Consider the following 22,585-nt stretch of genomic DNA (forward strand, 5'->3'; position numbering starts at 1 on the left):
TGCATCCCAGGATCCCATCTCTCCAGCCCATTGTAAACCTTGGTACTCAGCAACCTCTGGTAGTCAGGACTCACCGAAGGGCTCGTGCTCGTGACGGGTCTAACAGGGCAGGAGCTAAACTGGCCTCAGCAGGTGCTCAAAGAGAAGACAGGAGAATTAAGTGGAAACATAGCATTGGCAGGCCTTTTGCTTTGATTCCTGGAGCTGTCCTGTGCAGGGCAAGGGTTTGGACCACTGTGATCCTTGTGGGTCCCTTACAACTCAGGATATTCTGTGATTCTGTGATTTATCTCCTTCTGTCCCACTGCTGAAGCACAAGGCTGAGGGTGTTAACACAGGCAGGAGAGCAGTGAAACCCTGCTGTGGTTTCAGTACTACCTGAACATAAACAAATGGCAGCACTTACGGGGAAAGCTGTTATCCCAAGGATGCAGTGGTACAGATGTCATACAAATCCAGCTATGCAGAGGGCAAATCTGTGAGCTCAGATTGGAGGACTGACAAAGTACACTCAACTGCTTCCAGCAGAACATGGAGCGTGTGGAAGCAAGAGAAAGTTTGCCTTGATGTCATCACTTGACTTGAGGAGAGTTGCTGATCAGGAGGATTTAATTGACAGACAGATTTGATTTATTTTACCTCATTAGTCCTTATGTAGAGATAAGGAACTGAGGAGCCCTGTGCACTAAAGCAGATTTCTAGCCCAGAGACGTTACAATTTCAGGACCTGCAAGCAGAGCCAGGGAATCCACCATAGACCTCCCTGAGCACTGTGAACCTACCTGCTGAGACCAGGTTTTGAAAGCATTCGATTTGGTAGGTTTGAAATAACAGAAGCTGAAATTAGCATGTTTTAAGTTGAATGAGGTGTGGGAGTGCTTCCTGAAGGGACTGACTATCCTTTGGGACATCTGAACTCCGGTTCCATGTTTGAAACCTGAGGTAATGTGCACTCACATTCACCATGTGTTGGAAGCACAGACACCTAATGCAGAAACAGAATTAGCAAGAGGGGGAAAAACACTCTACGATAAATAAATTCAAAATAAAGTGGTTACAGATCTAGAAAAGGGGTGTTTCACTAAAGCACTCTTCCCAGAGCAAAAGTCCTTAAAAATCTGTGTCAGTAACAGTGGTCAGTGGGAGTGGCAGACACCCCTACCCCCCAGCAGGAATGGGGACTGGCTTTGACTGGGGATTTCGGGGGGTTATGAGTTGTAAGCTTTGATTTCAGTACCTCACCGCCGTCTGCTCCCCAAAGCTGCCACAGGGAAGTCAGGGGAGGCAAGGTCAGTCTCGGAGAGATGATGAGGCCCAGCTGTGACAATGAAAATGGAATGAATATTCACAACATGACGTTCCAGTTCCTGCCTTGCTGCTGGTGCTCCTCTGGTGGGTCCTGCCAGCACAGCAGATGGCAAGCACTGAAAGGCTGTTGTGCCAGTGGAAAATTACTGAGTTTTGCTGGTCCTGTGCATGCATGTGGATGTGTGAGGGGGGAAGTGGGGAAAACTTCCATTTATTTTATTATTTTCAAGAGAGAAAGGGAAACAAATGGTTCCCTAAGACTACAAATATTACTGGCATATAAAGAACCAGTCTCTTGTTTTAGAGGAATGAGGCATGTCTGTTTGCATTTTGAGTTTTCCATATAATTCCATATAACTTTCCTCATAAGTCAGGGTTGTGAATTTTTCTAAATAAAAGTGAAATTAAAAAGAAAAGCAAGATATTAATAAAAGCACTGGCTGTTGCTTAACAGACCTATGGAAAAATTAAGTATTTAATGTTTCTATTTTTATGTGCCTGTAAAAGTATTTATGTTAGTGGACATTCCATCACAAAACACACATGGTTTATTTTAATTTTCTAATTTTAAATATGTATTTTTAACAGAGCTGTATACATAGGTTATCTCACTGCTATAAAAGACTGATTAACACTGTTGCAGTTGAAGTTAGTGGGCTGATGCCTCGTGAATAGTTGAGCTTGTCCATAGTCTTTGAAGGTCTGCAAACCTAAAGAAACTTACAACCAAGTGCTCATCCTGAAATGAACAGTGGCAGAACCAAACCTGCACTGTCTGTGCAGGCAGATGAAGTTTGTTATTGAGGGAGAGCTGACAGAAATACCTAAGGTTTTAACCCAAACTGTGACGCAGTGTAACCATTGCTAACATCCCAATAAACTTCTATTTCTGTGTATTTCCAGAGTTAGCCCGTAATACAGAAATACAAGCACCTATTCACCGTGTACAAGGGCAGCAGCTCTTTAAGCTGCCAGGCATAGGAGTTAGACAAACATTTTGAAACAAAGTCTTTGCTCTGAGCATGCAAACTTCTGCAGTCTGGGTGCTGTCCTGGTCCTGCAAGCTGTGACAAGCAACCAAGGTCCTGCACCCTCTGCTCCGACGGCCCGGCTGCAGCAGCAGCAGCAGCAGCAGGATCCACCCTGGGGCGCAGCAATTAAAGGCAAACACAAAAGCCCGAATACCTCTTGTCAAATTCCACCAAGCCTCTGAAGCCTTCAAAAAAACTTAGGGGAAGGTCTGTGGCAAAGCAAAACAATGTTGTCCTCGTTATTGTAGTTCAAAAGAGGGAGAGCTTGTCAGAGAAAGGACATTTATGTAGGGTTTGACATTTCTTTCTTTGCAGTCAATTGGTGTAACAAATCCAAATTGCTGTATCAGAGTCGTGCTGGTGATGTCTCTTGGAAAGATTCAGAGGGGGTTTTAACCATGAAAGCTCCTTCTCAGCATCAGAAATAGCCTATAAATGTTTAATTCACAAGTAGTTTGCATCCAACTACCTAACCAACGTCTAGGAATCAATTCTGACTTTCCTTTTTTTCTTTCTTACTGTTTTGCTAATATAATCCAGGTGTATTTCTTAAGAATAAGCCAGAAAATTTCCAGAACATGTAAGATTGGTCAGGAAATAATGCAGAGCTAGGTAAGCATAGTGCAAGCCATTCAGAAACATTCCCACAAATCTTCTCCTGGCTTATTAGGACTTTTTTAGCTGCTGTTGATACTACTTGTAATCCACATTTTACTTGTAACTCCCTGATCTGTCTGAATAACAGAAGTCTATGTTTTTGATATTTAACAGGTAGAAGGCCAGAAAAAAAACCCCTGAATGCTTTAATCTCTTTTATGACACTTTAACATTGTGCTGTTACACAATTCTGCTAAGATTTCACACCTGCTGAGTGTACTGTAGATCTTCAGTTGCTGCGAGTGCTGTGGGGCACAGTAGTGAATCAAATGTTTAGAAAATGCTGCAACATAGACAAAAATGTAATTTCTTGATAGGTGGAATGCAAATTTAAAAGGAGGCACATACTGTCATACTTCATGTGCAGTGTTTCACAGTTGAATTAAATGGTTAAGAACTTGGATCTGCAAACTCTTGAAGAATGAGACAACTCAGAAATTCATTGGGTTTACTTCTGTGAGACCATTCATAGAAGTAAGATTTGCTCACCCAGTTGTTTCCTGCCATGCTCCATCTTTAGGAAGTCATCATCAATATTTAAAAATACCTAATGACATCAGAACATCTGCACTGGTTCAGAGCTGGGCTGTGTCTCGGTCACATTTCTGTCTTCCTGATGATCATGGGCTGACATCTAGGGAAAAGGAAGAATGGAAAAAAATCACAAAGGATTCCTTTAAAACCCTCTCACCCTTCACCTATCCTGAGCCTGATGACATCTGTCTAAATAAGAACTCCAAGGGTTTGCTCTTCAAAATCCTCTACTCTTAAAAGCCTGGAAACATCCTGTATTCCCAGCACATGGGACAGCCTGTTGTGTGAAATTCTCCTCCTTTGGCTTGTCCTGAACCTTCTTCTGAGAGCATCTTGGTGTAGATTCTGATTTTGTTACCAGCACAGACGGTGAACTGTCAATCCATGTCCATCCTGGCAGTGCTACTCCTCTTTTTATATCCTGTTCCTTCTCAGTTTTCTTTATTCCTAGCCTGGAAGCCATTCCACACTCTCATCAGTCGTGTTGCCATGTTGCAATTTCTTTTACATTTTTGGAAGTAAGGAAACCAGAATTTCACCTCTCAAAGTATGGACAAAACATGAATTTAACCAGGGGTATATAATTTTTGCCTCACCTCTTAATCTAGAGGCAGAACACATCATTTGCTGTGGCTCTTAAAAATAGGAAAAAATTAGATGATGTCAACAAATAATTAATATTAGTTCAATTTTAAAAACGAGGTGCCTTTTGAGGGTATTTGAAACAGTCCAGCTCTGTTCCATACAGGCAACCACAGACTGCTCTATATCCCCACCCTTTCTGAGAAAGTTCTAGTTTATACTTTCCTGAAAGCCCAGACAACTTTTTTTATATTAATAGCATCTATGTCACAGGGAAACCATTTGTATTTCCATGTGTGTAGTCTAAGGAACAAAGCAACTCATTCAGTTCTACAAAATCAAGGAAATTGGTATAGTCACCTTACAGACTGTCAACCCGTATCCCGAACATCTTAGCAACTCCCAGCAGCCCTTCCAAAACCAGGATTTTGCCAATTTTCAATACCAGTGAAATGACTTCTTTCCCACGTAAGTAGTGGTATTTTTTTAGCATGAATTTCTGGCTTGGCTGTGACTTTTGCAGGCAGTTTGGAACCCACAGTATAGTTCTTCCTGGCACACAGATACCAGATTCCTCGTGCAGGAGTTGAGGATGTGACAAATTCAATTCATTTTGTAAGCAATTAAAATATTTATAGCTGAGTTTGCTTAAACAACGTCATCCCTTAAAATATTATTCCTGGATTCTCCTTGGAGAAAATCCTTGGTGGACTTGCAAGAGACATATTTAGTACATGATCTTTTTCCATAAACAAAGAAGCATGGAAAGTCTGGAACAAAAAAAGTTAACAAATACACTAACTAATAATAACTATTTTTAATTAAGGAAGCCCACTATTATTCATCAGTTAGCATAGTCTGCATTGTCCTTTCTTTAAAATTCCAGAGAAAAATGAAGGTGATGATTTTCCCAGTCAATCCCAGGGATACAAAATAATACATTAAACAAAAATACTCATGTTTTCCAGACATCTTATTCTTAGCCAATATATTTGATCTGTTCTTACACTGGTTCAGCAGTGATCATATGCTTTTTTCTTCTTAGCAAAGATTCTCTGCAGATTCTTTGCTAAATCCATTGTTTTTTTCACATTATCCCGAGACATGGGAGATCACTGTGTGTTGCAAGCTTAACCACACAGTCTGTCTTCTTACTCAACGCTTGCTTCCTATATGGTGATCAAGTGCAGCTTTTCTGTCTGACATAAAGCTCTCAAAATAAATTAGGGAAAAAAGAAACTGGAACGAGATGTAAACAAAATGATGCAACTTGCTGTTACATTCTGTTCCCTGTTTTTCAACTCTAATGCATCTATTTTAGGGCCTGATACTGAAGTCCCAGGAGCTATCCCAGTGAACACAGCTTCTGGAAGAGCCTAGGGAGAGGATGTTCTTGCTTGGAAGGGTTGGCTGGCACCACAGCACAGTGAACCAAGGACAGCAAAACAGGCACAGGAGGCCCAGAGACTGACCAATCTGACTGGAACTGGAGCTGCCGTGTCTCGTGATGTAGCTCAGAACACCACACTTCAGTCACAGGGCACAGTCGTGGTTCTGGTCCCACAGAGTGGGGACTGGAGTGACAAGCTCTTCCTCTTGCTATCTCATGGATTGATGGTCAGTTGTAGAAGAGTCAAAACTTGTGGTTCCAGAGTTTGTAGCTCAATGTATGGAGCCAGTATGGGAGGTAAGAGGATGGATTACAAGGAAATGGGATAAATCTCAGTGGGGCTGTGAAGAAGCACTTCTGGAACTATGAAAGATTTGTGCGAAAAGGAGTGGTATAAGCTTAGACCATGAGCTTGTGGTCATGTTCAGGCACTCCATTGCTAACATGAATGATCCAGATGTACCTCAGAGGAGCTGCATGGAAGGGAGGAGTTTGGTGAGGGAAGGGATCAGAGCAATGGTCAGAGATAACCTGAGAAAACCACAGGTCCAAGGATCAAGGAGTCTCAAGAGCAGAGCTGCTGTTTCCTTGGTGGAAGAAGTAAGCGCAGTGTAAAGGCATCACCAGAAAGAACTTGGGAGGTTTTTCTAACCCAAAGTTTAGCGAATCCAAGGTTAGGGAAGCACTGCAAATCCTTAAAGGCTCAAAAATCTTAAATCAGCTCTCCTCTCCTAAACTTTCACAAAATTCACAGAACTATGAGTCTGGAAAAAAAGGAGATGATGGTGATGAAATCCCAGGGTTTAGGCAAGTGCTTTGGTTATTTGCTTTCTTCTGCCCTGTTCCCCCAATACTCTCCATTTCCATGGAATAACTGAAAGCCCGAAAAACTCCATCCTAAATACTCACAAAGAGATGCAACCCCTGCTCTGCTACGTTCTTGATTTACATTTCCAATCCTTTCACTCACTGTCTTCCAGCTCCATTCCCTAGAGCCTTCCCTAAGTCCACTCAGCAGTACCTGACTGTTCCTACTGCATTTCCCCAATCACTGACAACCTAGCAGAGGTTCTCCTCTGTTTCCAGGGTGTGTGAAGCATGCTCTTGAGAGGCCTTTCATCACTGGTTCTTCTTACTGAACAAGATAGGGGGTATTTTCCTTGTTTTTTGCTGTTTATTATCAGGAGAAGTCTGTTCTAGATTATTAATACTAATCTGATGTTCAGTGACAAAGGTGCAGAAAGGACATTTCTCCAACCTAGACAGCAACCAGTAAACTTTGGTTCTGCTACACAGAGAGGGAAAACTCTTTGCAGAACCAGAGCTGTCAGCTCTTGAGGTCTGGGTGTATCTCACACATCAATGAAATGCAGGAAAAATCTTCAGGGACAAAAAAGTGACAGTTCTCAGTTTGGCAAAGGTCAGTTCTGAAATGAGCTGGCTTTGCAAATTGGCTTAGCTACCTTTAGCACCTAATGCGAAGCAGGAGGCAAAACACTTCAAAATCAAAGTGTAATTGTCATTTGAAATGGGGGTTTAAGAGCCAATTTCTCCATGTCTCACACAATCACTATATATATACAGACAACCCATTTTTTAGGAGAAGATTAACTGATTTGCTGGTGAAGTCTTGATAAGCTATCAAGAATCAGTTCTCAGTTGACAGAAGTTTTATGGGATCCCTGTCCATTTGTCTGTCCTACTTACAAACACATCCATGCACTGTCTGTAATTGAATCTGGCACATGAAGATGTCCAGTGTACTGGCCTAACCCAGCAAAATCTCTTGCATTCTGAAGTTTTAATGTCAATAAAGAACAAGTACCTTCTCCCACTCATCCCAAAAGTGACCCTCTGAAGGTTTCCAGATGAAGCACGAACAGCTCTGACAGCTTCACAACAGCTTTGGCATTCCAGCAAGAGTTTTCAAAGGTTACTAAGGAGACGAACTGGTCAACCACTGCATTTGCGGGTCAAGCCCACGTGAAATTGAGACAACCACCCTTTGAAGATGAACCTACTAAATGGGATGACATTTTGGAAGCTCACCTGTGTTGCAGGCAGAGTTTGCAGAGATGTCAACATCTGCCCAATTTAGCCTAGAGATTTTTTCACACAGCTCTTCATGCCACTTTTCATAGTAAAAAAAAAATTATGTAAACATGCTGTAATTTCCTTTTTGCTCCTTTTCTTTGTGAAACTTACTTTTGTTGCCATCCTTTTTCACTACCAAGGTAATTGCAAGCATAAATTCCGTAACTAGCCTTTTCACTTTTAATACACCACAAGTGCACCCTGGAATATAATGATCTAAGCGCAGTCTCCATCTGCAGGAGAGAAGAAAGTGATTTCAAGCTAACAAAATAGCTACAAACTTAATGCAGCCTCACACTTGTTTAGACTACTAATGAGGGAGAGCAGGGAAAGGAAAACAATTCCGTTCCATTCCACTTCTCTTGTGGGCTTGGATCTTTAAATGAAAATAATCCAATTAATTGTCACAGCATGAAGAAAACAGTTGGGTCTGATAAAAACAAGGCAGAACCCTAAGGAAAAAAATGTATGTTTAAGGTCTTAATTTAAGCCAACGGAAAGTCTCCTGGTTCCCATGGACTGATTCCAAAGCCTTCTGTCCCCGAATGGGTCCAATGTCACAGAGAGGTAGAGCAGTCAGCTCGGGCACATTACACAGGACCAGTTGGACCAGTGGTGTGATGCTGGATCTCTCTGACTGTCCTGTTGGATGGAATTCTTCCAGAGCCCTCAGGAGCACAGAGCGCTGTGCACCAATGGAAGCAGAGCGAGTAATTAAGCCTGCAGTGCTCAAGCCTGCTGTGGAGAAAGGCCACAGGGGGCCCAGGGAAGAAAAGCTTTTTAAAACTGCATCAAACATCAAATCCCCGGAACTCTGTTCTTATCCCAGTTAACAGTCAAGGATCTGCCACGTTTTTCAGAAATTACTGCGATTCAGAAGCACAGGCAATAAGCTGCCAGCAGGGTGTCGGTGGGGCTGGAGCTGCCAAAGCCATTTCTCAGTCTCTCCAAAGGAACAGAATGTTAATCAATGTACTCATTTTTCTTCTTCCACTGTAATTAGCCGTGCATGACCACAGCTTGACCACCTGAGTTAACTCAAAACTGTGGAAAAAAATCAGTGTACTCAGAAGGATTACTGACCAAAGAGAGTAGCTATGGAAGGATGAGAAGCAGTCAAATATCTGGCCTGGTTTGGTGAGGGTCAGAGCAGACAGTCTGATGATAGGGACTGCATACAAAAAGGTGTAAGCATGGACAAAAACTCTCTTAGGTTTCTAGGATTTAACTAGTCTCCTGTCTCCCTGGGACGGCAGTATTCCTTAGTAAAAAACATAGCTCCAAGGCTATTTCCAAAGAGATTGCATATATTAGAGTTCTTCCACTAGCTGGAAATTTTTCACCAGCTGAACTAACTAGGGATCTTTACTCTTTAATGAGACTCCTGTCCTCCTTCTTCCAGAGAAGCTGTGGCTGCCCCATCCCTGGCAGCATCCAAGGCCAGATTGGACAGGGCTCTGAGCAACCTGGGGTAGTGGAAGGTGTCCCTGCCCCTGGCAGGGGGTGGAATGAGATGGTGTCTAAGGTCCCTTCCAACCCAAACCAGTCTGTGATTCTTTTCCATATAGAGGTGGGGGACTGACCCACGGAGCAGCTGTAAAATCACAACTGAAACCTTTATTTCTGCACCCTAAGTTTTGGCTACTAAGAAAACACCATGGCAATGAATATGGAGAGGAAAAATGTGACAAAAGCAAACAGCGACCAAATTCTTCAGAGAAGATGGAGAAATTTCTCATCAGAAGAAAATATTTCAGAAGTGAACAACTGGTCAAATATTTGAAGAGGGAAAAGAATATCTTAACTCACTTTTCATAAATGTTTGTTGCAATAAGTAAGATCTGGAAGCGTACACCAGCAAGATAATAACATGAAAAATGGCAGAAATACTGCCACATCACATGTTTACCTCCTAGCATAAATGAAACTACTCTCTTAATTGCTTTCCAGATCTGTCTGTGCCTGTGAACCTGGAGCATAGCAACACTGGCTGGAAGGGACTCAGCAAATCATTATGTCCAAACACCCACTTGAACTGGGGCTGCCACCAACTCTACAATGAGTTGTCTTGTCTAGCAAGGTCCTGAAAACCTCCAAGGACATCTATTGCAGTGTTTTTCTATCCTCCCACCAAAAACATATCCTAATGTCCAATCTGGACTACCCAGAACAGTTTGTGGCTTCCACATCTTCATATACCATCTTACAGTGCTGAGGAGAATTTGGCTCTTCTTTGGCTTGATATTTTTGTAGCTCCTCTCCAAGCAGTTTTGTTTTCTTTTTAATTCATCATTTTTAAATGTTTATGCTACTTTACAGGATGCCAAAACCACTATGTGATCCTCTTTGTAACTGGCACTACACAAGTAGTATTTGCTTGTCCTGTGACTGTTCGCAGGAGCACACCCAATGAGGTCAAAGGACATCAGTAAGAGGGAGGAGAGTAGAATAAGGAGATCCAGCAACATTTGTTTTTCTTTAGGTTCAAATGCCTCCTTTTCATTTGTATTCTATATTACAAACCTGTTACTCAACTGGTAAACATTTAAACCTCATGGCTGGGACTGTGAGTTGCTTCTGCAGCTGGTAATCCCCAATCAGCAGTGGCCATCAAGAGGTGTTGCTTCTTTACTATTCCCTGAAAGGGGCATTGGCTGTAATCTCTGATAGCCCTGAGCATATCTGAAAACTCCTTTTCCCCATGTGTTCCTATGGATGCTGTAAGAATCACGCTGCTCTCAGCTTCTGGGATCACCTGGAAGCTTTCTGGAGAGCTCTAGGACTGGTGCAATGTATTCCTGTCAAACCATCTGGCTGAGAGATCTTTTTTCCCCTAGAAGTTGTACTGGAGCCTGAGTTTAGAGCTCTTGATGGAACACTGAATGTTGCATAGATTTAGTCAGGCCTTTTGTTGCCTTTTATTGACCATGAGAGGTTTTCTGGCAATGGCATGCTGGCACTGAACTGCTGTCAATGTGTTTCTTAGGCTGCCCCTGAGAATGGTTTTGCTCTCATCTAGTCTCCTCTGATTTTGCTTTTTTAGATGATTTTTTGTTAGACAACATCAGTTGCTGCCAAAACAGGAACAAAACATACTTTGCAGTAAGCAGGTATTTAGGTGAAACATTTTGTGAAAGTGGACTTCACTGAACACTTCTGCACCCTGAGGTTTGGGGTGCTTTGGGCAAAATCCAAAGCTGTGACTCTCCACACTAAGTTCAGGTGCAGTAACAGAAGTTTTATCACAAGAGATGCTAATCAGAGTGTTCTGCTAGTTCCTTCCCTCTCTGGAAGGACCTATTTTATTAAAATAATCTTGTCAGACTAGGCTTGTCAGACAAGGCTTGTCAGACTAAGCCACACCATTAATTTTAGCCAAGTGATCACTACATTTGTGCTTTTTGGAGCTTGCTCTTTTATATCCATTCTTCATTTGATTTCAAGTTCACATGCTGTATTTTGCATGCAATTCACAGTCTACCAGCTAGGTGAACAGAGGTAATCTTGTCAAAGAACAAACTATCACTACATTAAAAATAATTGTCTGCAGCCTGGTCAAGGATTTCTTCACTTTTCTTGATTTGGTAAAAAGATGAAAAGCTACTTCTGTTGCCAGTAAAAATCACATTTCACTAGCTGGACTTTTAAAAATATCATGATGTAGCACAACTAAACCCAAGAAGGCAGAGCTTATGCCACTGTGTTATTACCCTATCCAATTGTGCCATTCCCCTGTCCAAGAACTATTTTGAATCTAGTAGAATTGCAAAAAAAAGTCACTTAAGAACTCTTGAAAAATAAAACATTCACCAAGGAATAATTCATAAGTAACCTACTGATAAAGCTGCTTCATGCTTCAAGAGTTACCACATCTGGTCCAGCAATTTTGACTTATCTAATGGTAAAACTTCCTGGTTTTGTTTTAAATTGCTGCAATTTCTTCCTTTTCTGTCTAAAGCACCAGGCAATGCCTTCTGTAAGCCAGAGCAAGTGGCCAAATGTCCCAGTTCCTTGTGGAGCAGTGGCAAATCACTTTTTGTACAGTAACTCTGGAGTTGCCACATCTTCTCCAGGCATGGACTTACCTCATGGAGCAGATAGATACAAGCACTGATAAAACAGGGCAAATAGCTGGAGATCTGCAAGATTAACATGTTATTTGTAAAATTACATCAGTTGTGAGCAGGAGAGGTTCCCAGAGACTGGATGGCTGCAATGGCATGAAGCAGGTGACATATTTCTGCTGCTCCTGCCTGTAATGCTGCTCTGAGGTGTGTGGTAACATCAGTGAGGCAATCAGGAATAAAAACAACAAATGCATCTCAATTAAAAATTTCAGCCAAGACTACACCCCTTTGCTTGTGAAAATTTCATCACTGAACTAGTGTGGGGATCTGCCAGGAAAGGGAGTCATTAGAGAGACAGCTCCCGAATGTGAGTGAACAACAAAACTTCAAGCCATTGCATATTTAAAAAAGGCACTAAAACTCTCAATCGAGTTTTTTCTCTTAGAAACACTCCTTCACCAAAACTCCTGATTGATGCCAAAATAAGATCTTTTCAGGTACAGTATTCAGAGAAGCAGGCACCATCCACATCATTGTCAATGACATAACATGGCAGCACTTACCCTTACTTCCAGTTCACAGCTGAATTTCAGTCCTACACTGTTAAACTCAAGGATGCTGCTCCTCTGATCCATTGTCACCTCTGCCCTTCCTATTCCAGCGAGGTTGTCCCCTTCTGACATCACCTGTGGGATGACGCCTCCCTGACTTCTGTGCACGAGTGAGGTTATGGCTTTAGTGACAGAGCTTCACTTACACATTGCCTCTTCTCCCTCATTAATGGGTTTTATCACCACAGTATCTCTTCTTGCAGTTGTTCTTCAGAGTGGAAAGGACCCTGTTAACATTTCACCTGTCTTCTCCTGTGTGCATTCTAATTATGGTATTTTAATTAAAAATACAGAGAAGGACTATATTGTAAGGAAAATTGTCTAGTAGAATGACCAGAGGAAGAAAGAGCAAGCCAAATTGCAGGTCTTGTTGAGCTAAGGTGCTTGAAATAAAGGGAATTAGAAATGCAATAAGCTGTTGGTGATTTTTATGTAATATCTATCTTGCCAACAGAAGGTGATTTATCTTGTACTCAATGCCAGTCCTATAAACACACAACAAAAGGGACTTTTTAAACTTTACCTGACCGTGGGAAGAAACATGGCCAGCATTAAGGGAATTAGCAGGTGTTCTCAGAAGCTGTGCTAAGGGACCATCTCCTTTTTAGAATGCTGGCGTGGGCATGTGTGTGTGTTCATGTGTATTTGAAGGAATCAGCCTTTACAAAAAAAAGTGTCCATCAAAATCCCAGTGCTGGTGGAATGAAGTTTGACTCACACTCCTTAAGAAGGGTGGAGTGTGTGGATCCAGACGTGGCCCTGTGGTTTATGTATTTCTCCATTTGGTTTTATTGTATGAGTCACAAAGTACCTAAAAATCCACAGATGGAAAAGGCTGAGAAGTAACACATCTTTTTTTATGATCAACTGGACCAATTTACCATCCCAGACAGGAAAGACAATAAAATAAAATTAAAAATCTAACCTTTTACTGAAACTACGTCATGTATTCCCTCATTCAGTTAGGGAATATGAACTGTTCTAGGAGCCACCAAGAAACATTAAGTCATTTGTAAAGAAACATTAAGTCATTTGTAAAGAAACATTAAGTCATTTGTAGAAAGCTCAGATTATTACATCATCTGTCTGAACAGAGATTTATTGCTGCTAAAAATTCTGTGCTGCAGAAACACAGCATCAATAAATCATCATTTACCTTGTCAATAGCTTTAATAGGAGAGGGAACAGGCTGGAAATTTCTCTGGATGCAGTGATACTCCAAAAGATGATTTGAGACCGGAGTGTTATTGCCATGAGGAATAACAATATTTACTTGTCTCTCAAAGAGAAGGCCAGAAGCAGACCTACATCACAAAAAGAAGAAAAAAGGACTTGAAAATTCTGCTTTGTGTCATCCATTGTGGATGTTGCCACCCTTCTGGCTACCAGAATTGCTCATGAGGGTGCAGGTGAGTGTTCCTCGCTCACACCAGTGGAAGTGACTGATAACCTCCAGCTTGTGCCAAAAAGAACCTGACTGGGAGGATTATTTATGCCCAAATATTTGTGAAGCCTTTGCAAGTGGAAGTACAGTGGCAATTCTAAATACTGTTGGTTGTGTTGAGCTCCTTGCACAGCTGAGGAACTGCAGTTTATCATGCAGCCTGTCTTTATGGAGAGAGATTTTAAATGGTTTGCTGTTCTCCAACTTGTTACTGTGTTTGAGGTAGTTACTGTGTAATTGTGCAAAACAACAGGACTGTAATTTTAAGGTTGGTAGGACGGGAGCTTGTACGACCGAGGCAGTACTAACTCTTCTATGGTCTCATATGTACTTTCCATTTCTTGCTTTTATACTCTCTCTTGACATTTTGCAATCCTTTTGAGTATTCCCTTATTGATTGGGGATTTTGCTCCAGAAATTCATTCCTTTATCTAATTTTAAAGAAGACCAGATAGGCAATAGGTTGTTTTTCCCTATGTGATACTTCTGCTTTTCATTATACTTACTAAAAAGTATATATAACCCTACATTTAACTTTCCTTAAATTGTATTCCTAGAACTCTTGATTCTGCACTCCCTTCCATATAGTTTACATTTCTGATCTTTTTTATCGTCTGAGTGTTTAGCAACCACAGTCAAATACCCCTCAGTTTCATTCCAAGAAGACTTAAAAACCCCTTCAAAAAGAAACAGAATTTGTTCCAAAAGAAATCTCCAGTAAGGAACTGAAAACAAGCCTTGCTATTTCTAATGTCAAGCTATTTCAGATCTGCTTTTACATCAGAAGAGAAACTAAAGTGAAAACACTCAGCATCTTCCCTGTTTGCAGGTTGTCTTTAGAAAGGAGCTCAAGGCTGGAATGGGTAGAGTGGCCCTGTATTTATTGATCTCACCTCAGTTGTCACCTGCCAGCTATAAAAGCTCTTAATGTATCAGAGGGAAATGCTTCAAATGCAACATGGGAATTTTACAGCAAGAAAATGGCTTTAACTCGGGAATTTAACTTGGGCTTGAACCTCGGGAATTGCATCATTAAGCAGCAGTCTCAATGCAGAGGTCACAGTGATAAACTAATAATTCCTTATATTTTTTACTGCATCAGAGCTGAGGGATGGAAGCTGCATGACTAAGGATTTATTAAACCAATCTCGTGGTGACTGCAGTCTTTCAGCTAAAGAAGGAATTTATGCTGCCTGTTCATACTCACAGAACCTCCATTTCTCTATTACTGTTTCAAATGTTAGAAAAAGCGAAGCTCTGGACATGGAATTTGCAAAATTTTTCTGTCTGCTTTACAAACTCTGTGGGACAGCACCCATAAATGTGTTTATGCACTGCAGCACGTGGACACTGGAAAATGAGATTCTGAGAAAGCAGCCAGTTAAGCAAGAAACTCCCCAAACCAGCCAGAAAGAAACGCAGAGAAGCATGCTCAAGGTGAGTGCCCAAAGTCAGTGCAGAGATTAAACAGGTGATTCTCTGTGTGCTTCTCCCTCTGCACAAATTCACTCTGAGTCTGGTGCCTAATCCACATGAGGTCCTGGCATATTAAGGAAAAGGAAAAAGCCCAAACCCAAAGATAAATTGCATCCTATTTCAGCTGCGTGTTAAGGCAGTTGTTAAGACAGACACACACTTTAAAACCACAAATTGTCTGGTTTGCAGTGGGGCTGTAAAAATAAGTCTTCTTATGCCAGTCTTGTTTGTGTTTTGGCCTGAACTCTCTTGGTTTCTGCTGTGGGGGTCACTCCCATTTATATCCCTCATGAAAAAGTATTGGAGCAAGGAACTGTCAAGGAAAGGGAGAATAGCAGAGCAAAAGGCAGGTGCATGGAGGGCTGCAACTTAGAATCTGTGTTCCCACCTGTGACAGGTTTTTTGTGACCAAATATTTATCAAAGGCAGGTAAAGCACATCTGTTGTCATCCTGTGTGTGGTTCAGGGCTTGATTTAATTGTTTTCCTGGAATCAGAGCTGAACAAGCCAGAGCCAGTTTTGTCTTGCAGATGCCTCAGGGCTAAAGTGCAGCTTGAGCACTCCTATATTTCTTTACTGTAACAGGTAAATACAGGTGTGCCAGGAATTTATGGGTGCAGAAGGAAGTACCCATGGCCCCTGCAAGCAAGGGGGGAAAACTCCCTGAGGAAGCTTTGCTCTTGTCTGGGTTCTCCATTCAAGGCATTTCATGGGAGGTGTTCCATGGATGAGCACTCGCTCCAGTTCTGATCCCAGCAGATCAGCAAATCCCACATGGAGCAATGCAAACCTATTGCATGGGATCTTACCCAGAATAAAACCAGGTGTGTTTGAAACCTGCACTTTTCAGACTTGGAGGCTGAAGAGCATTTCCATCAAACACAAAATTCAAGTAGACAGAGGAGATCCTTCAGGAAGCAGGAAGGCCTCAGGAGGTACCAAAATTGGACTGGGTTGATCAGCTCTCCAAAACATGGTGCTTCCACTATTTGACAGCTGATTCTTGACAAAAAAGTCCGTATCAGGGAAAAAACCAAAGGACTAGATGGATTTTATGGACCTTTATGAGTGTTATAAAAGAATTACAGCTTCTTGTGGATTGCTGGCTCATGGTTTGGGATGAAATCTTTAAAGGGAGGATGCACGTTCACAAAGATACAGTGGCACTGGGAAACCAGTACCTTTTCTGCAAGGGTATGAGTCTCAGCAGAGCTTGCTCTTTGCTTTGTTCTGGGTTTTGGAGTGCTATGGTTTACCAGCACAGGTCCTCCATGCACTTTAGTCTTCTTGACAGGATTTTTGGGGTTACTGAGTACTCCACATGGGGTCAGGCATTCCTGTGATCTCAAAAAATCAGCTGAATCAACTGAAAATCTAGCCTTGAGCATTACAAGAAGCACTAATGTGTGATGGACTTGTGAGAGCTGGATCCATATATGAGAGCTTGATCTCTTGGCAGTGTGTGTTGTCAGGGACCAGAAGAAAACATCCAGCCTAGGAGGGGAGCTCAGTGTGTGCAGAGCATGATTAAACATCTCAGTATCTCTCCACAGGTCCTCTGTATTTAGATTTGATTCACACTCTTCCCCAATGTCCCCTATGAAAATGGGAGCAGTTTTTACAGTAGGGGGGTGATGGCAAGAGGGGCACCTTGTGGGCTGTTTGAACCTCACCCCTGGAGAGCAAATCCAAGAAAAAGAGACAAAAGGTGAAGGCTTCCCTGTGGTGGAAAGGTTCAGCTTTGTGAATGCTGATGCAGACCTATTTTGTTTACACACTTGATAATTAATAGTGTTTGCCTAGTTGTCTCACTAGACTAATGGTTAGTTTTACTCTGTAAATAAGACAATCTGTGGTTATAGTAGAACAAAATCTCTCACTGTAAGTTTGTCAAATAAATGCAGATTGTGAAATACAAATATCTACTCTGTCCTGTGAGCAAAAGCCTGCATTGTAATTCTGCAAAGAGTTTTCTGGTTGAGCAATAAACTTCCTGTGAAACACACAGGGTCGAGAAAATACAGGTGGTAAATTTGAAATCTGTAAGTCATTTCAGACTTGGTTACATCCAGCTGGTTTGTGTTGCTGAAAGCATCACTGCTTTCCCAGAGTAGGAAGGAAGGACAGAGTTATGGAGTAGATCACCCAGCATTTGTCTGATGAAGTGTTGGGTCCACAGCCCCCAGAGGATGCTGCAGACCAAGCGGTTTCATGGGGTAGGGACTACAGGAAGCAAATATGGCTTTGCAGTGAGAATAAGGATGGTAATCCTGGAGTAAGAGTCCTACCATAAAATTATGCTAGTTTATATGTTATGATGATACCAATTTATATTTTATGACGACACACTGCCTCTGCTGACTGCTTAATCCTTAGAACTTAGTACCTGCAAGCTCCTGTGGCTCTTGCAAGTGGTTGTGAGTAGAGGATCTCTCCCATTACCCTGAAAGGCAGCTCTCAGAACTAGCCCTGGCGCTTTAGGTGAAATTCCATCTTCGTGTGACAGCAGCCAAAGCTGCAATGCAGAGGCGTGTCAAAGGGCTGATCACTTCCAGTGACGGGAGTTCAGAAGGCACCTCAGAAAGCTAATGAGCAGCTTTGTGTTCACTCCAGGCTTGTCCTGCTCTGCTCCTCTGTGCTGGTGGTGTGGCACAGAGCAGAGCACTGTTCATATCTCACTGCTACCTGCTGCCCTGGCCTATCACACGCAACATCCTTAATTAGCAAAAGCACAGGAATGAGACAACACATTAAATTGCTGATGTGGATGAGTCTTTCACAGACATTTCTCTTTTAGTCATTAAGAAAACCAAACTGAAGATGTGTCCACATACTCACAGCAGCATCACTCAGCATGACCATGCACGTGATTAAGCAAATTGCTTTCAGGGAAGTGACTCATTGCTTTGGGTTTGCTTTTTTATTTCTTCTTGCATTATACATAATAAGCATATAAATGTGTTTTTGTTTATAGATGGCTCTGGACAAAAATACACACTGTGTGCATCATCAGTTAAGTAATCCATGTCTGCCTTTATCCAAGGGTGCAGACATCAGGAAAGCACAACTGAATGCTGACCATCAGGTAATAATTATGTTCAGTGTCTCCTCATATTGAGTCAGATCATTTTGATGGAGGATAGCTTCTGGGAGATTGTTCTCCCTGAGCATCTCTTAGAAGTTGTGAGACTCAGCATATCTTGCCTTGCTGTGTTTATTCTGAAGTACTCAGATGTATCTTGTCCAGTTGTTCTGGTTAATTTGTTAATGGATAATTGATTTCAAGGAAGAGGAAAGTTTCCTGTTCATAGTCAACTTTACAATCCTGCCTGCCTGGATATGTAGTATGGCAAGATACTGGCTCCCAGATCCTATTTCTGATCTTCCACCTCCTCCCAGTAGGTATCTGATGTCCTGGTTTACCATGTGTCCCAGCCAACAACTATGCCTGAGCAAGTCAATACTGAACAGGTGTCGCAGGGTGCAGCTTATCAGGTGCAGATTATCATCTCAGTTCTACTGGCTTCAGGGACTTGTGTGCTCTTCAGAAACACACAGCCAGCCACTGTAGGAGAAGAAAGTTGGTTTAGTGGCTTTTTGTTTATTTTCCCCACTAACCAGGAATTGAGAGACATGAATTTAATGTAGTGTTTTATGTAAGACTTCCCGTGTACTCTGCAACAAATCATTACTTGAATTTGCTGTGGTCTGTAAAGAAATCATGTTTCACTGCCATTTGTGCCCCTCAAAGTCAGTCTTCAGTTCATTGGGCCTCCGTAGTCATTTGCAAGTTGTTTCAATTTAGGAGCATGGGACAAGTGTTAGAAATCCTCTCTGCTTAAGAATTCTCTGCTTAAGAACATTAAGAAGCATTTCAGTACTCATAAAAGTGAATGCTGAGCAAAGGTAATTTGAAAATTATTGCTGTGATTATCAAACTGCAGTACCAGTAAATAATGTGGTATCTTAAATGTAGTAAATAATTTGCATCCAATTTCCACATTTTATTACAGTGTCTGTCTGGAATTTGAAGTGCTTCATCCCAGCCAGTTTCTGTAGCTCAGCCCTGGGGGAAGATCAGGGTTTGCTGGTTTTGTTAACTCTTGAAAACAAAAATCAAAGATGGCAATCGCATCAACTTCCTACAACCAGGGGTGGAGGGGGCTCCCCTCCCAATGGCTCCAGTGTCAAATTCAAATCCTCCTTTAACCCAGAACCAAATCCCTTGAAGTTTAGCCCTGTTTTTATCACTGATAACCCTCCTAAGACTTCAGAGAAAATTCTCTGTGCAGAAGGCAAGAGCCCAGGGCTGTATCCAGCTCCAGCAAGGCAGCTCAGGCAAGCCAAGCTGGCAGGACCTTGCCATGCCAAAAGCATCCTGCTGGTGACTGAGCTGTGTGGCTGGGTCAATGGCACCATGAACTATTTCCCCACTTACCTGAACTGCAGGTGCATGTGGGATGAGTGTGCACGTTTTGCTTTTGCTGGAGAGAAGTGTGGCAAAGTCTGATGAGTGCTGCCATGGCCCCATGCTTGCATTATCCAGAGAGGATTGTTGTGGGAATGCAGATGAATGGTTCTGTACCTCATTTGCCATATGGCTGACAGCTCGGCAAAGCCTGGGGTCTCCAGCTGTCACAGGCGCTGGCACAGCTGACAGCAGCATGTGGCTCGCTCTCCTCTTGCCCCCAGTCGAGATGTTTTGAAGCTGAACTGGATCTGTGTCACTACATGCCATCAATTTACCACTTGGCTTGCCCAAAAAGCTGTCACAGCTGCTTGTGGCTGACATCTTTCAGTTACCGATGTGAAATACTCTCTGAGGGCCCACCACTGAGCTCCATGTCTGCCTCTGGGTGGTTTCATGGCAATGAGCAGATAAGATTGTTTTTTTCTCCCATTGTGCCCACTGTGGTTATTCCTCAAAAGGCTGGGGATGCTTTTCTGAGTTTTTAAGAATGTGAGTGTAAGAGATGGCTCTGCAAGCCACCAGTGTGTGCTCCCTCAGTATCATCCCACAGGACAAGTGCTTACCCTGGAGCAGTGTGATTGCATTAGGATGCCTGTGCACCTGTGCTGTTCAGCATTTCCCCCTAATCATGACAGTCACCCCCTGCTCCAACATCTGATGCTGTTTCTGTCCCAGTGGAAGAGGATTTGCCCCTCCTCATCAGTGTCAGCATATCCAGTGCACTGTCATGTGGTTTCTCTCTGAATTTCCTGCACCTAATGAGGCTGCCGCTGTAGGACAGCTGCAGCAGAAGAGCCAGATTCATCCCCACAATTTCCTTCTACTGGATTCTGCTTGCACAGAGCTTTTTCGGAGTGATCTATTCCAAGGGAATGTGTAACCAGCTGTTCTCAGGATGGACCCACACTATGGACCCACACTGGTCCCACATATGGCCAAACCAAGTTCAGGAGTAGCAGCTGATACACTGCACACACCTTCCAAACCATCAGGACAGGTCAAATCTTCAGCATCCTTTAGCCTGGCCATGATAATGGAGATCCCCTGGGAGGGCAGACTCATAGATGCTTCTGCTGATCAGAACTTTTTACAGACTAAATAATCTACTTCATAGAATCACAGAATCTCAGAATGGCCGGGGCTGGAAGGGACCTTAAAGATCATCTCGTTTCAACCCCCCTGCCATGGGCAGGGACACCTTCCACTACCCCAGGTTGCTCCAAGCCCCATCCAGCCTGGCCTTGGACACTGCCAGGGATCCAGGGGCAGCCACAGCTTCTCTGGGCAACCTGTGCCAGGGTCTCACCACTCCAGAGTAAAGAATTTCTTCCTCATATCCAATCTAAACCTGCTCTCTGTCAGTGTGAAGCCATTGCCCCTTGTCCTGTCACTCCAGGCCCTTGTCAAGAGCCTCTCTCCATCTTTCCTGTGGGCTCCCTTCAGGCACTGCAAGGCCACAATGAGGTCACCCCAAAGCCTTCCCTTCTCCAGGCTGAACAACCCCAATTCTCCAAGCCTTCCTCAAGTTTCAGACTACAGTGCATTGTGTGTTTAGGTGGTTCTCCTAAAAGGACCTGCTGAAGTTTTTGGTGAGTTGCTGGGTATATCAGGAGAACACAAGACTCTGACAGGCAGCCAATTTGTCAGATCCATGTAGTGATGGTTTGTTCAGGGCAGTTGCAGTAGATTTACCTGGCTGCCATAATCCATGGGCATGAGTCATTTAGCCTGGATTTAGCCTCATGCAGGTTTAAAGCAGGCAGATCACATCCACACCACAGCTACTCTGATATGCTCTGGAGCTAATTTTAGGACCTGAACATAGTTATAGATACACTTCTAGCAGATAAGTTATAGATACACATCTAGTTATAGATACACATCTAGCAGATAAGGAGCTGCATTTGTGAATTGGTACCAGCAACATCCCGTCCCAGTGAGATGACCCTGCTGTAGGTGTGTGGAGCAGTGTCTGCAGAACGATGGCCTGTTCCCAGCAGGTGTGGGCCAGTGGGGATGCCAGGCTGTGGTGAGGAGCTTGTTTTCTCCTTGCCAGGCTGTGGCTGCACCTCGGTGCTGAGCTGCACAGCATCTCTGGGGACCCAGCAGATGCAGCCCTGTACAGCAACAGTGACATCCTCCTTTCATCTGTGTCCCTCACGTTCAACACAGGGAGCCCCTACGGCTGCCTTGGCTGTTTTGGCTTTCCAAGTTCAGTTTAGACACAAACCTAGGCTGGGTCCAATTAGGCTTTTCAAAGGGATCTAGATGAGCCTGAATCCCTTTTTTTTTCAGTCTTGTACTCACAGACTTTTTAAGATTCCAAACTGAGATTCAGCTTTTTAACACATTGTTTATGCTTTTCTTCATATTTTCCTCCTTTAACCTGAAAATTCACATTTTGCTTTTTGTATGTGCTACTTTTTACCTTTCTTTACTTGGGTCTTGAGCATGGCTATGCAGGCAGGCTGTTAATGCTGGCCTTGCTTCACCTCAGCAGCACTTGAGCAATCCTTCCATGTTGGGCAGCAAGATCTGTTTCCAGGTCCCTTCTAGGATCTGGCCCCACCTTTTGTGACACTTTTTTTCCAACATAAAGGTTTCAAGCAGCCTGGGCAAGGATTTTATGCCCGAGAGCTGAAGTCTGTCAGCTCTTTGTTCCAGCTGTGGTGACAATCTCTTTTCAGCATCAAATGTAGGTGTGTCTCATGCTCTGGTTTCCAGCTTCTAACAACAAAAGGACAAAACAAAAGGGCTTCTGTTCTCAGATGGTTTCAGAATAAGGTGAAATGCTATATTTCTTGCAGTCATATCACTTCAAGTGATTTTGCCCTTGAGGACAGCATTACCTCACACACAAAAGAACGTCTGTGTGCTGAAATGTCAAACCTCATGAGACAAGGATTTCTCTTTTGTAAGT

The 22,585-nt window shown here is 42.8% G+C and overlaps 1 long non-coding RNA gene across 1 annotated transcript; it reads right to left on the reverse strand.

The window, feature by feature from the left end:
* Positions 1 to 1,621: 1,621 nt before the first annotated feature.
* Positions 1,622 to 20,837, reverse strand: LOC116442764. Its single transcript, XR_004239639.1, has 4 exons — positions 19,633 to 20,837; positions 13,431 to 13,578; positions 3,486 to 3,630; positions 1,622 to 2,768 (listed from the first exon to the last, which is right to left on the reverse strand). It is a non-coding gene; the product is annotated as an uncharacterized LOC116442764 (long non-coding RNA).
* Positions 20,838 to 22,585: the final 1,748 nt, after the last annotated feature.

The sequence above is a fragment of the Corvus moneduloides genome, chromosome 4 (assembly GCF_009650955.1).
Source record: "Corvus moneduloides isolate bCorMon1 chromosome 4, bCorMon1.pri, whole genome shotgun sequence".
Taxonomy (NCBI): Eukaryota; Metazoa; Chordata; class Aves; order Passeriformes; family Corvidae; genus Corvus; species Corvus moneduloides.